Source organism: Odontesthes bonariensis, chromosome 7 (assembly GCF_027942865.1).
Source record: "Odontesthes bonariensis isolate fOdoBon6 chromosome 7, fOdoBon6.hap1, whole genome shotgun sequence".
In the NCBI taxonomy this organism is placed as follows: domain Eukaryota; kingdom Metazoa; phylum Chordata; class Actinopteri; order Atheriniformes; family Atherinopsidae; genus Odontesthes; species Odontesthes bonariensis.
This window is the reverse complement of record NC_134512.1, coordinates 12,684,935-12,699,470: the sequence shown is the minus strand read 5'-3', so window position 1 is coordinate 12,699,470 and position 14,536 is coordinate 12,684,935. Positions and strand designations below refer to the sequence as shown.

The 14,536-nt window shown below is 40.9% G+C and overlaps 1 protein-coding gene across 3 annotated transcripts in view; it reads right to left on the bottom strand.

Annotated features, from left to right (window-relative positions):
- Positions 1 to 12,958, bottom strand: part of rassf7a (Ras association domain family member 7a) — a 32,608-nt gene extending 19,650 nt beyond the window's left edge. The window contains exon 1 of one of the 3 annotated variants that reach the window (XM_075469529.1): positions 12,879 to 12,958. The gene's annotated coding sequence lies outside the window, so the exon portion shown is untranslated. Of the gene's footprint in view, positions 1 to 96; positions 473 to 8,482; positions 8,502 to 12,878 lie in introns of those variants that run through there. The other 2 variants (XM_075469531.1, XM_075469528.1) reach the window with 2 other exon arrangements.
- Positions 12,959 to 14,536: the final 1,578 nt, after the last annotated feature.

Below are 14,536 nucleotides of genomic sequence, written 5' to 3'. Positions count from 1 at the left end.
ATTCAAGTCAGCTGCGATCAGAGTAACTTCTTGACAAAAAGATCCAAATGGTTAAGGATTCACACATTCAATCTCCAAAGTAGCTTTCACACTCACCAATAAAGAGGATCCTTTCCTTCTTTTCAGTGGTTTAAATTCCCTGTGTCTCCTTCCTTCTACCTCAGACGGGGAAATCCTTCACTTCTCGCAGGGCAGTAGAGCCGGTTGTGTGGCTGGTGTATGAGGCACTCTGCGAGTGTTTGTGTGTGTGTGTGAGAAGCGTGTGAGTCCGGCGGAGGTCAGAGGTAGTCAGCCGTGGTCATGAAAAGATTTAAAGGGTGTCACGACTTCTCATCTGCTCTGTCCTGCTGCTGTTTGTCGTCTCAGGAATTCACTTCTACTGGGTGTCCTCACCACGGGCGAGATCTGACAGACTGTTAAAGTGCTAGCTGTGCGTCTGCACCGCTCCTCCCTCTCTCTGCCTCTCTCACCCACACGGAAACACACCCTCCCCAGTCACTCTTTTCTGTCTCTCTTTCTCCCCACCCTTTCTTGGTGTGCTGACGGATCAGATACCTCCCCCTTTCAGGTGGTTGAAAGCAGGTTTTCTGCTTTTCCAATCTCTCTCAGTATCAGTTTCTCAGCTAGCATTCTACAACCTACAACAAATGTATAAGAACGGTATAAACTCAGACCTTTTGAATTTGTGCATATTTACAGATCTGTCTCTACTGTTTGCATGGTCCATAACCTGAGGCATCAGATATCCAAGCTTTGGCCTCCAGGTACACGAACAGCTGATTACACAAATGAGTCTGTCAGGTGATTCTCTTCCTTTTCCTGGAATGAGGTCATAGTCCGACAGACCAGGTGCAACTGGAGAGAGAGTGTGTGTGTGTGTGTGTGTGTGCGTAAGTATCCGCGTTTTAGTTAGACAACGCCTTAGGAGAAAATGGGACAGTACAGATACTTACACCTGACCACCCTAGTCCAGAGAGCAACACATCTACAGAACAAAAAACCTAATGAATAAATAAAAAAAAAACAGAAACTGTTCAACATTCATGTATGAAACATTCCTGAACTGTGCTTTTGTGCCCACTGCCCCCTCCCACACACAAACACACAGAGAGCTGAGACATGCGTGACCAATGGGCCATGCAGATTGTGTGGGAGCCCCTCAGCATGAGTCAGACCCTGCTCTTTATTAACATCTCTCCTGTCTCTATTCCCACTCCTCCTTCGATCTTCAATATAAACCACTGCTAGACTCTTTTTGCTCCACAACCTGACGCTAAACCCTACGCAACTCAAACTGATTAAAAGAAAAAAGAATACTTTGGATAAAAATATACAGTATCTTAAAAGCTTGGAGTTAACAGCTGTTATTGTCACACAACATTACTTAATGAGTAAAACCAAACTGTTTTAAAGTCTTTAAAGTGTACAGATACGAGTAATAAAGTTTTCATATAAAGTTCTGTATTTGTCAAAGAGATTGATTCTCCTTTTGCAGATGCCCTTAACAATAGAATAATAAAGATTACATATATAGTTCCTAAAACCATGGTATGGCTACTTTATTTCGGGGAAATGTGTTTTCTTTGCACTTTCTGCGTGTCAGTGTGTCTCTGTCAGCAAAGACCAAATTTGATCAAAATTGGTAGAGCAATGGAGCATGGCCAAAAGCAGAACCCATTCAAATTTGTTGCATATATGGGTCAACTTGTTAAAAGTTGCAGGATAGGAGATGGATCATGGTGGTAAAATGTGTGTTCTTCTAATTTATTCCACCTACTTCCTTGTGGGAGCCAAACAATTATGATTAGAAATACTGAATCAAATGGCAGTCACAATATGTTTTAAAATTCCAGAAATGGCCGTGAATAAACTAACTCTTAATGTGTTCGGTGTGGATGTCTAACGCAACGATGCAGCAGCAGGCCATGAAGAATTCTTGCTTCTCCTTTTCCTCTATTCAACATCAGACTGTATTCTCAACAACAACAATGAACAATGTGCATGTTGCATAAAGCAGATGCTCCAAATATAGACCTCTGAGATTATTTGCATTAATTTGTTAAGTTAAATCGTGCAAACTGAAGACCACAGCAAAGAATTCTGTGGCTTTTAGCCAGCATGAGTCACAGAGCCCCATCGAGAGTCAGCTCACATTATTGTAAACTACTTTCCTGTTCGGTCAATAAAGCAAAAGCTTTTGGCACATATGAGAGCTGTGTTGTGGGACAAATCACTAAAATCACACTTTGAAAAAAAAAGCGGAGGAAGAACCTCCCAAGGCAGTGCTTAGGTACCAAAGGCCACAGTGAGAAGAGTCCGAGGTGCCGAGGAGAAGTGATATTTTAAAAGCAGAGTAGTAGGGAGGTAACTACCCTTCATGGATCTTGACAGACTTATATGCGTGTCCAACTTCAGGCCCAAATCCAGTTTATTCAAGAGTGAGGGTTTTGTATTGTGATCTGGAGGATTATCAGTCCAAAGCTTCCCAGACTTCGCTGACACCTTCCAGGCATTCCTTAGGGCACCTCCCATCAATGCCCCCTCCTAAAAAAAAAACCCTCCTCTGTCAAACTCCACATATCATCCCTCTTTTCTGTGACTCAAGCACTCTTGCAACCCCCTTCTCATCTCGTCCTCCAACCCTCCCTCTGCATTCAGCAAAGAAGCTAAAGAGAACAAAGATGAGGCCTGAAAAAAGGTTAAAACCTGCCCCTTCTGAAAAAGTCTTCCCAGTGTTGTACTTCTTGATCATTTGTTCACATTCCACAAAAACTGAAAACCAACATAACTCCTTAACCTTCACAGCTTCTTGACTGCTTTTGATCACAACCTACTGCTATGTTAATACCTTAACAAGTGGGTAGGCATAAATCGGTCATGAGACTAGTGAGCCAACTATAACTCAGCTCAGATGAGACAAGAAGATGGCTCAGAGACTGAGAAATAGACTGCTTGGGTCTGGCCGCAGTTCAGTTGGTTCAAAAAAGAGGAATACATGCTGACAGTGTCTTTGTTGGTCATTATTCACCAAGTATGAATGGCATTAAGTTGGTGCTCTGCCCGGCCTCGTAACATCTTCCCTGTTGAAACCCATAGCCTTTCTTCTCTTTATTTATTCAGGCTTTTACTAAAAACAGCCTTCAACAGGTGGCCAATAGGTTGGTCAAGACTGAAATACGGATTGTGAAGAGAGTAAGAACAGGCTTCGACAGATCTATTTAGAGAAACCCAAACAAGTTACAAAATCCTGAACTTTTGTTGACATCGGTTTTCATACTCATGGTGAGCAACATGAGATAGTAATGCTCTGTTTGTGCCAAACACGCCTAAGTATAGCATTACTGTGTCATTATGGTCACGCTGATGCTGCTGCTTCAGAAGTACGGCTATGTCTCGTATGTCATTATGACGGGCAGGATGGCGTTTGCCAGCGAAGGTAATTGCCCTGTTGAGATGTAAATATAGCGCATCCCACATTAAGACCTGACAAAGACTTTTGTTTTCCTCACAGAAACCTGGCTCAGAAGATAATTTATGGTTTAAAAGCAAATACATGTCACTACATTATCCCTTAAAGAATGGGAACTGGTGCACCACTGATGTACAGCCAAAGGAGGGATGACCACCTGGATCACTATGTTCCTGCTGGAAAACAACCTTTTTATTCCTCCAAATACAAGACCAGAAAAAAATGGTTAAAAAGCACACACACCCAAACAAAAAACACAAATACACAAAAAAATACACGGCTCATTTTTTCAGTCTCTTCAGACTGCTCTAAAAAAGCACAGGAGACTCTAAGTTGCTTTTAGCTGCTTCCAAGTTGTCAGGATTTTGGCTGCACTCTGACACCCTTCCTCTATCATCTCTTTTCCCCTGTCTCTTTCCAGAACCAGACCAGACTGGCTCCGAACAAAGCCACCATCATTCGAAAAACACTGCTACCTCTCACATGGCCTCATGTCACATTTTAGAGGGGCTGCATAAAAAGCTATTTTGAGAGTTGAAATAAATTTTAAACAAAATCTAAGCTGCTGCACCATCTTTTAATGCTTTAGTGGTTGCCTTGGAAGTAGCTTGAACCTCAAAATGTCTGATCTCCTTCCTTCATCCTCTCTATCTAAGCAAGGTTTTTTTCTTTCCATCATGCCTGTAGATGTGAAGTTACTTTCTCTGTGAAGTCAGTCTCTTGAGATAACGCCGTACCATTAGAGTCACACTGTGCTGCCCTGCGCTGTTCCTATCAGTAAATGGAAATAGGATAAAACCAGCCTAAGCAGAAAGCTGTGACTGTTAAAGAGCCCTCAACTTTTTCAGTCATAGATGGATCTTTCTTTTTCTTCCCGTCTCTGCCCAATGCAAGAGGTGAAAGTGGACAGGGAACAAAAGAAAGTCGAGTCAACAAAACACTCCTGATCATCTTGGGACAAGCCTCCCATCGAAGCTAAGCCGAGTTTTCCCCAAACAAGAGAGGGACTAAACACTCAAACCGCAATCCTGATCGATGCATGCCATGTGTACTGAGAGAAGATATAAAGAAAGAAAAATTGGGTCCAGTTATTTGCTGGCGTGGGGTTTGAAGTGTTGATTTAATTGTGATCCTAAGAACAACAAAAAGCCAGAGAAGTGGGATGCATGATGGACAGGAAATCCAGGTTAGAGACAGGGGAGCAATCAGGTGGGTGCAGGTCAGAGGTCAGAGGTGAACAAAGAGCTTTGTGAGCCCTACTGCGTGAAAGAGAGGCCCCTTGGACACACACACTCACGCCCAGCCAGTCTGTCTACACCTATCTCCATAAGCCCTAATTTGCTGCTATGAATGTTTTTTTTTTTTTTTTATCATATGTGATGGTTGAAACTGAATTTGCTCTCAGTGAAGACTAAGTTGTCATCCTTATGATTTTGTCAGTTTTTCTTAAAACTGTTTACAATACAGGTCTATTCCACAAAGTGTCTATGGGAAAGGACTATCCAAACACCTGCAGGAACAACAGCATTTAAAAGCTTCCACTGCACCAGGCCTGTCATCTTTTTCCCTCTGTTGCTTTACTAGATCAAAGGAAAGCTGTGGCTGTGTTATAGCAAGCCAGTCTTTTGTAGTTACAATCACACACTAAAAGCACACACATACACAACCAGGAAAAGTGGATGCAAGCATACCCACAGACATCATGACACTGGCGCATAATGGAGTTAGATCTCTCTAATCGTACCATTTTGACGACAGACATCATTGTTTAAAGCCCAGGATAAATGCAAAACTGATTCACCACAACTTCAAGAACACACACTTAAAGACATGTTGAATTTTAACTAAGATGGCGAGACTGCCATCACCATATTTATTCGAGTTCAAGGGTGTTTGAGTGTGTGCTCCAGTGGGCATGTGTGTGAGACTGAATTAATGACGTGTGTGTGTTGGTGGAAATACCAGATTATTAATCAGTGCTTAGACAAAGGCCATATGTGTGCAAGGCGGCGCATCTCTCCCACATGTCTGACACATATTCCCCTCCACGTTTGCTTAAAACCCTATCAGCAAGAATGTTAGGATTGTTGGGTCAGCAGTGGTGACATCATCGCAGCCTGTCAGAGGCAACAACAAGGCCTCAGCACCAGTTTCCTCCCGGTTGCGTCAGCAATGTAATACCAGGCTGCGGATCAATAACAGCCATTCCAGCCATACTTTAAACACTTAATCCAGAAAAGCTTTTAATAAAAACAGTATCATTAAAATGACATACGATCCACATGACCTGACAACGCAGCTTTAAATTAAATCTTCTCAGCTGTCAGTAACAATAGTTTTTAAAATGCAGTCCAGCATATCAGTTGACCAAATTCTTATCAATGGCCTGAAATAAAAAGAGGTAGAAGTCCAGCCGGGTTACGTATCTTTCCAGTGGATTTATCTTATTCAAATACTTGTGGGATTGGGAAACTTGTGCATCACGTTTCCCCTGTCCCTGGGGGGATGAAAGTGTGTATTTATATATGGAACTGTAAGTGGGTGTGGGTGTAAAGAATCCTCCAGGTCATCAGATAAAGTGCACCGAAGGGAGGGGCAAGAAACCAGTTTTCAGTGTTGCCACAGTAACCAAACACAGAAGCGACCACCTGGTTGGTGGAGCCCAAGAAGAGGACTCAAAGGGCACCACTTCAGGACGGTAATCATGCCAGAAAATCCTCTCAAAGAAACCCAGTTCCCAAACACAAGACTTATTGTTTCTGTGCCACAAGTGGAACAGAGATCATGCACAGCTGTTGGATCTTTCATTGGAGAAAAAAAAAAAAAAAAAGACCTACTGTTCAGGTCTTATTACAGCATAATCAACTTTAGCCAATCTTGTCTGTATCATCTCCTCATTGTTTCAGAAATTGTTAGAAAAACAGCATATGTTTTGGCTCCGTGTAAACAAACAAAGAGCAACTGCCTCGGCTCGGAGCTGAAGGATGACTAAGTTTAACTGTATGTGAAGAGGTTTCTGGCTCCAATACGTTCCCAAGTATCAACTTATGTCTAGAAATTTTCTTTTTTTTTTATGTGTTATCATTGTTTAAATCGCTTACATTGGGCAATATGCTGATGGAGTGAAAATTACAGAAATGACTGAAAATGATACCTTTTAAATGCAGTAGAATTTGAAGGCTTATGGAAGATTTTGATCCCTGCTTGTGGCTGTTGACTGAAAACAATGGTTAACTGTTTACTCCCCTGTTGCTCTATCCAGTTGAGCTCAGTCTCTTTTCAGAGAACCTGTTTAAAGAATAAATTAAGTGCGTACTTCAAACACAGGGTTCAGTAAATCAATTATAATGACAAGACCTTGACAGGATGCTGCCACACAATATTTTGTTGATTTTAATATTTGCACCTGATTAAACTTCCATTACGTCCCCTTTCCCACTGGATGAAAATAGGTAACACCCACAAACATCTGTGTTTCTCAATGACAAAAGGTACAGCTGATGTTCAGCCCCAGGTCTAATGACTTTTCAATAGTCACAGGTGTATATACTGGCTGTGTACTGCAGTTTGAGCTTCAAGAATAATCACAACATTGCCTTAAATACATGTTTACTGATAAAATTGTCTCACAAGGTGACTGCAAAACTGACAAGAACAAATCAGGAATAAAATGACATGTAAAAAAAAATCTGTTTTACCAGTCTGCAGGTCAGCCAGAGACTATCAGACCCACTGTGTTGGGCCAACTCCAGTGGTCAAGTTAACCAGAAAGTCATGCTAATCAAAAGTTGCAGTCCACCAAAGCCTGAAGTATAATCAAATGTCATCCCTTTCTTACTGGGTGTAATAACTGGAGTGCATGGTACCAGTGCACCAAGGTTAACAAAGCAGCTTTTAGCAATAGAAAAGGAGTCACACACCTTGTTTTATTAGCTGTAACTGCATGCAAATCTTTAAATATGCTCATTTTGATGGAAAAGGAGTATAACTTTGGCTCATATAGCCAACTGACTGTGTTTCCAATAAGCTTGTTATTGCTGTCTTTGGTACAGGGTGGCAGCAACTTTAGAATTTTCTTGAGATATTGTTGTGCACACCAAAAGAAAAAAAAATTCTTAACAGGCATGTGGGATGAAATACTGGCACAGTCAGATTTACAAAAATACCACTTTCTATCTATGCTTTTGTTTGTTTGGTATATTCAAGAATTAAAGCGATCAACAAAGTGGGACTTGCCGGGGCTAGTCTGGTGCAACCACAGGCTCCATCTGGGGGTCCTTAACCACCTGTCCTGTTAATTGCCAAAGCAGGTGTCCCATGTACAGAGGCTGTAGTTCCTCCTTGCAGCCGGCTCGGGTTTTAGATCTTTGAGAACTTCCCCCACTCTCTGCCTCCTTTCCTGTCTACCTTCTGTCAAATAAAGGACACAAGTGCCCAAAAGTTGTTTTTTTTTTAATTTTTATTAAATGGATATTTAGAATAAATGTTTACATTCATTTTGGGGCCTGGTGAGGGTTTTCCTTAGCCTCCTCCATACAACAGTTAAAAAAAAAATACTGTTAATATTCAACTGTGGACTTCAACCAACATTGGCAGAACCTGCGGCAAACACCATAACCTGCATTTCTATACGCAGACCATAACAAACATTAAAAGTTTGTCCCAGACTCATTTAGACCGAAGTGAGACTAAAGCATGTGCTGGGTTGGTAGGCACACATCATGCTAGCATTAAGAATATAACTGAAAAATGTATCATCATTTGGAGTGTCTTTATGTGTCACAATGCTGAGCAGGGACAATTCACATATCCAATTACATGACCATGGCGACTCAAATAAAAAAGACAAACTTAGTCAACTTTGAAAACTACTGTTTGGATTAAAAACAATGGCTTAAATTGTCTGTGCAAGCTCAGCCAGGTATTCAGATAGAGAGTAAATTAAAAAAAGCCTACACTTCATGATAGAAAACCACTTTGATCCCAATAAGAAGGCCCATTTGTTTCACTCACCTCCTGCGGCCTAATGATCTCTATGACGGCCTGCCTGATGAAAAGGAGGGAGAAGGAGGAAGAGCCAGACAATTCTGTCACTGAGTGTGTCGTGCTCACATGCTACCTGATCCACCACTGCCAGCGGACCAGACAGAGCGTCAGAGAGAAACCGGCTCAGAGCAATGCAGAGGGGAGGGGGGCAGCTGGGGAGAAAAGCCAAGCGGTGCCGCCATTCCCCGTCACCCGGGAAACCAACGCTCTTTCAAAGAAAACCGGCCAATGGCAAACACCGGCAATTGTGTTCAGACAAAAAGTCACATGACTGCACAAACATCACTCCCTCCACACTGATAGAGAAGGGAAGAGGAAAAAAAGGAAGAGGTAGATGTTTTGGGGTGGATGAGTGATATAGAAGAGATAATAAGGACACAAAGAAGGGAACTCAAACAGAAAAAGTATACAGAAAGCTGTGGCCCAGAAATAAAGATGTTTTAAAGAGCAGGTCACTACATCTGACTCTATCTCTTAATACTATGAAATAACTTTTTCCATTCAACAAGAATTTTGTCTGTTTCTGTTTGCTGAGAAGAGCAAAGCTCGGCAGCTCATTAGGATACTAAAGGTTGAACTGATACAGTTGTGGTAACCATGTGCTGTCTTTATCACCATCAAGCAAATGTTCCATCTTTACATGAGAAACCTGAGATACAGTGTAGATAAGAAAAGGCAGTTTTTAGCACAAAAATAGCAAAATCTCTTCCTGAAAGGGGGATGCTGTGCCTTAAGGCCCAGAGAAGTTTACCCTCAACTCAAATAACTGACACCCGCCCACAAAGAACCTCACACAAAAGCAAATGTCAGAGCTCAATGAAGCCGACAGAGACGCATCATCTGGAAGAGGCAGTGATGCGGAGATCCTTTTTCAGGCTGATAAATCAAATCCAATATCAGCAAATAATGGAAGAGAGACCTGAACTTACATTTTGATATTATCTCCACTTTGGGCTGGACCTTCACAGTATGAGAACAACTGCTCCACAGGCCAGTGCTCTCAAATAGTATTTTCATTCAAAATCAATTCAGTTGTTTTGTCAAGGCTTCTGAACAAAAAGCCTCGACAACAAAAATGACACGATTTCACTATTTGTATTCAGTAAAAATTGTTAGCACTAATTATTCTGCCAAGGCAAGGCTGAAGTAAGAGCTTGTTTGAACATCATTGCTGATCAGTCCATGGTATTACAAGAAAACTACCAGGTTAAATTTCATGAAACTAGGTGGAGCACGGGGAGAAAAAAAAAGAGACAAATTTGAATCACTTTCTTTAAAATTGCTCATGCATTCCAAATTAATATCTGTCTCGGCTTACTCTACTTAATGTTCTATGTCAAAATCCTTCAGAATCAAAATGTTGTTTTACTCTTCACTCTGGCAAGGGCAAGAAACTGTAAGCTAAATTACAGAGAAGCTTTCAAGTGCCAATTCCCAACAGAGCAGAGAGAAAATACAGTCTATGACCGCGGGTTGGTTTCTCAGGCTGAAATCACACATCTACCACATTCTCAGCGAAATACTGAGCACTTGAACGCAATCATCTGCCTTGTAATGCACTACTTCAGCGCCAGTGAATTACCCTGCTACAGCTGTCGCAGGCAGTTCTCATTCTTACAAAAGCAAGCATCTACCAGGTGAAAAGGGGACCAATTACTGCTGGAAAGCATGAATCAAGACAAGACAGCAGCAATGAGCCCCAGAAGATAACAGAGTGACGATTTCCAATGCATGAACCGGTAATCAAAGTAAGACTAGCTGCCGCATTTAATTGTTTTCTTTTCCTTTTTTGTTAACTGAGAGGACAACCTGAGGATTAAAAATCCTGTATAAGCTTGCCAATACATAATAGGCTCGCTGTGGTTACAGGCTTACTGTACCAGGATATACTTCCGGATGGAGAATCCACCCTGAGGATTAGATCTACTCATAAAATGGCACCCAAATCAATTCCAAAAATCTGTGCAATGGTAACTCCCAGTATGCTTGGTTTGCTCATGAAACTGTAGCTGCCGATCCTGCCTCCTAAATCCATCTATAATACCAAACTGAAAATAGAAATTGAAACAAGTCAAATATAAGAATCGAATAAGAATACTTGGTAAAATTACAAGGCAGCTTGTCGTCTAAATAAAGCCTCCTTTTACCAGAGTTCAGCTCAAATGATGAGACCTAACTTCATCGCCGGCAACCATTACGTGAGATGTGAGAATTATGAATTCTACAGGCAGATATGATGGCTATAAGGCACAATTATTAAGTATCCACAAATATGTATACTCAGGAGAGTCAATAAATTAGCAGTGGTGAGGGTGGTTTGTGTTGGAATGATTTAATATCTGCGAGATAATGATTGTGAAGACGAGACCGCTGGTATGTGTGTGTGTATATACTGATCTCTGGTGTCATGCAGCTGGGTAAATGAGTAACAATAAAGGAATTTTGTTGCATAGATGGGGCAAAGCTGCAATTAAACATGTTTTTGTATCACAGCCCTATGACTTGAGCTACAAATCAATAGGAAATTACGCAAATTTCTTTTTTAGGCAAAAAAAAAGTTGCTTTGTTACAGGGTAAGCATCAAATGTGGCACCATGACTTCAGCCAGAGAATCATTTGGCTGTTTACGCAAATTTGTTCTTTTCTGTTCCAGCAAACTCTCTTATATTAATCCGTCTGACTTGGCGAAAAAGTTTGAATGAAAGATGATGTCAAGGAAAAAGATGTTCAGGAAGACATTTTCCTAAACCACAACAGGTTTATTTCTACAAAACATTTTTCCATTTTCAAAAGATGCATTCTGTATGTGTGTAATGATAACTGGTAAAACCAGAGGCCGCAACAAGAGTTTACAAGGTTGAGCTGTTGATTAGTTGGGCATCAGTCAGTAAAGATAAAGAAAATAGAGGAACCTGACAAAATGTCAGATTTCAGGAAGTAAGAGAGAAAGGTACAACAACAGATTAACGGAGGAAGTAGAAGAAAACATGAATGGGAGGAAACAAATAGGTTCTCAAAAACCAAAACAAGGGAGCAGCATAGCAGACGTGTCATAGATATAAACCAATCAGCCACAACATTAACACTTCTAACAAGTGAAATGAGTAACATCATCATGTCCATCTTGTTACGATAATATGTTCTGCTGGGAAAAGCCTGCATCCTAGCATTCACACGGATGTCATTTGCAACCTACCTAAACCCGTCACACCACTCCGTATAACAGCGCTCCCCAACACAAGCAGCCTCCCCAAGCAGAACAGCAGTGGCCCGCACTATAAATGCAGGGGTGTTTACCTGGCCTCCAAACTTCACAGATAACAAAGCCCCAGCATCTGTGGAAGGCCAAACCACAAAGACACCACCCCACAAACCGAACGACTTAAAGCATCTATTGCTTACGTCCTGCGCCTCGGGGTACCCACAGATGTTCTTTGACCATGTCCTGACAAGTCGGAGCTCTTTTAGCAGGGGAGAGGACAGACTTAATCTTCAACAGGTGGTCATAACGTTATAGCTGTTCAGTGTACATGCAGATGTAATTTTGTCTTATTTTCCAACATAGAAATTACCCTGTGAAATATTGTAGGCCTCATTTATTTATTAATTTGTTTATTTAATTTTCAAATTGGATTCTCTTTATCTATGTTTAAGACTTTTTGCAGGAAAAACAAGCACAATCTTCATCTTAAATAAGGTAAACAGATGTTGAGAAGACCCAAAAATGTGAAAAACCAAAAAATAAAGGCGCAATCTGCGGCTATTTAGAAAATAACATAGTTGTGTCAGGTAGATGTGAAGATTTGCTGCTTGGTTGATGGGCTCGAAAATACTCTTTTGTACTTATTAATTTGTCATTATTTTAAAATATGCAAATTATATAAGCAGCACAAAAAAAATGAACACAAATTTGAAATCTGTTCAGTTATCTTCTAATGCAGGACAGTGTATGTTTGATCTAAGTTTGTCCCCTGCTGCACTCGGTGATCATACAACAGCCATAACTTCGCAAGGTTAGATGAGTTAAGCACGGCGATAACTGAATCCTGCAAATTTTTTCTCTTGGTTTAAGGCAACCCAAATGGAATGATTTAATTATACATGTTATTCATCACAACATGGAAAGCGCGCCACTCAGGGCAAGTTTTCACTTCAACTTCAGCGCGCTGCAATAACACGAGAATGAGTGCGTAAAGTTGGTCGTTTGTCCGTGGACACCCTACGCAGGTGCACCGCGCTCACTTCTCAGCACTTGTTGCATTCTGCGTCCAACTCCAACAAGTTTAATCTCACTTTTCACCGACAGACACAAGATGTATGATGTTAAAACAAACAAACAAAAAAACAAAAAAAAAACACTTACAGCTTGTTTAGGTTACTGGATGTCTGTTCGACGGACCATCGCGCACTGCTTCGTCCTCTTGTTGTCAAGTTTGAGAAGCCGGACATGGAAATGATAGCGCTTCCGGTCTACACTTTCAAATGAAAGCTTTTAAAAGGGTATGCGATTGATACAAACGCTGTTAAAGGACAAAATTGAGTATATTAACGTAAAAAGATTGATATTCGTGTAATACGCTCGTGCCAACATGTCTTATACATGACTGACTACACAGGATTACCACCCATTCAAAGAAACAGGTTGGAGTTGTATTCCATGGCAACTGCAAACACTAACAAGCTCTGGGGAATTAAGACGTTGCTTATTATGTTATAAAAGCTTTAAAAGCTGTGTCAGCACGAGGCAAGGATTTTTAGAGACACGGAGTATGATGGCAGCAGCCATCAGGATTAGTTTAAATCACTTGCCATGGCCCTACGACTAAGCCATACTTTATTTTTCAGAAACAAGGTGCCGTTTTTTGGTGAGATCAAGAACTAATTGGTCACTTAGCGTCACAAACCAGGGTGTTTATGGCCATTTGGATGAGTAGATGACCAGTACCTCTTGATCCCCAGATGAAAAATAGCCCATTATCCCTTCAGAATGCAGGGGTAGGACCAAGTATTAGAGCCAGGGTGGAGGAGCTGGGATTGGTCCTTAATTTGATAAAAAAAAAAAATGTGACAACAGTAAAGCTTTAATAGTACTGGAAAATCTAATGAGAGTCAGCAGATTACACTTGGACATTTTTGGATTCCAGAGAGTTAACACTTGAATCTCCACCGTCTTGGGCTCTCTGGACTAAATCTGATTTTATCTGAGATTGGAGCAGCTGACAATACTCCCACAGGCCATGAGCAGGCTTCCTTTTTTTTCTTAGCTTAGGAGTTGAAAAGCAACAACACATGTTTCCTGAGCACTATTAGGGCTTAGCGTAATGGTAAACTCAAAAAGAAATGTATGTTGTTCAATCAAAATGGCATTGAACAATTGTTTCCAAAGATCGAGGAAAGAACTGCAAAGTATCCTGAATATGAAGGAAATCTTGCTATAAGTCTACTGAGATCCCCATCCAGATAGATGAAATAATATACACTACTCTCAATCTATCATCTATTCTCAATTTAAGCTGTCTCAAATATTTTACTGCCTATAAATCGCAAATGATGTCGATTTGACCACATATGTAACAAATCTGATCTGCAGGTAATGTCAGTAGTTTGGGGAAAAAAGTTCTCTATTTCTGTTGGATTTTTCTGTATCTTCTTGCATTGACGGTAATCCCAAATGCTATTTGCCACTAATATCTGCTGAAAGACATAACCTTGACAGTAAATGAGTGAAACTGCTGTACAAGCGCCTTCATATTGATTTGGGATTGCAAAATAACAAGTCAGAGTGATGAAAAGAGCAGAGGAATGACTCAGAGCTGGTGATGGAAATTACCACATCAATAACTCCATTAAGCCTTAGCATGACATGTGGCGTGCTTGATACAAAGACAAAGGGTTTATGGTACACGTTAAATGTTTTGCTTTGTCTTACAGGTTAATCATCTTAAAAGACAAGAATAATAAACTTGAATCAGACACCAGATAGAAGGGAGTGATATGCATTTTGTCAGCAATTAAGGACCG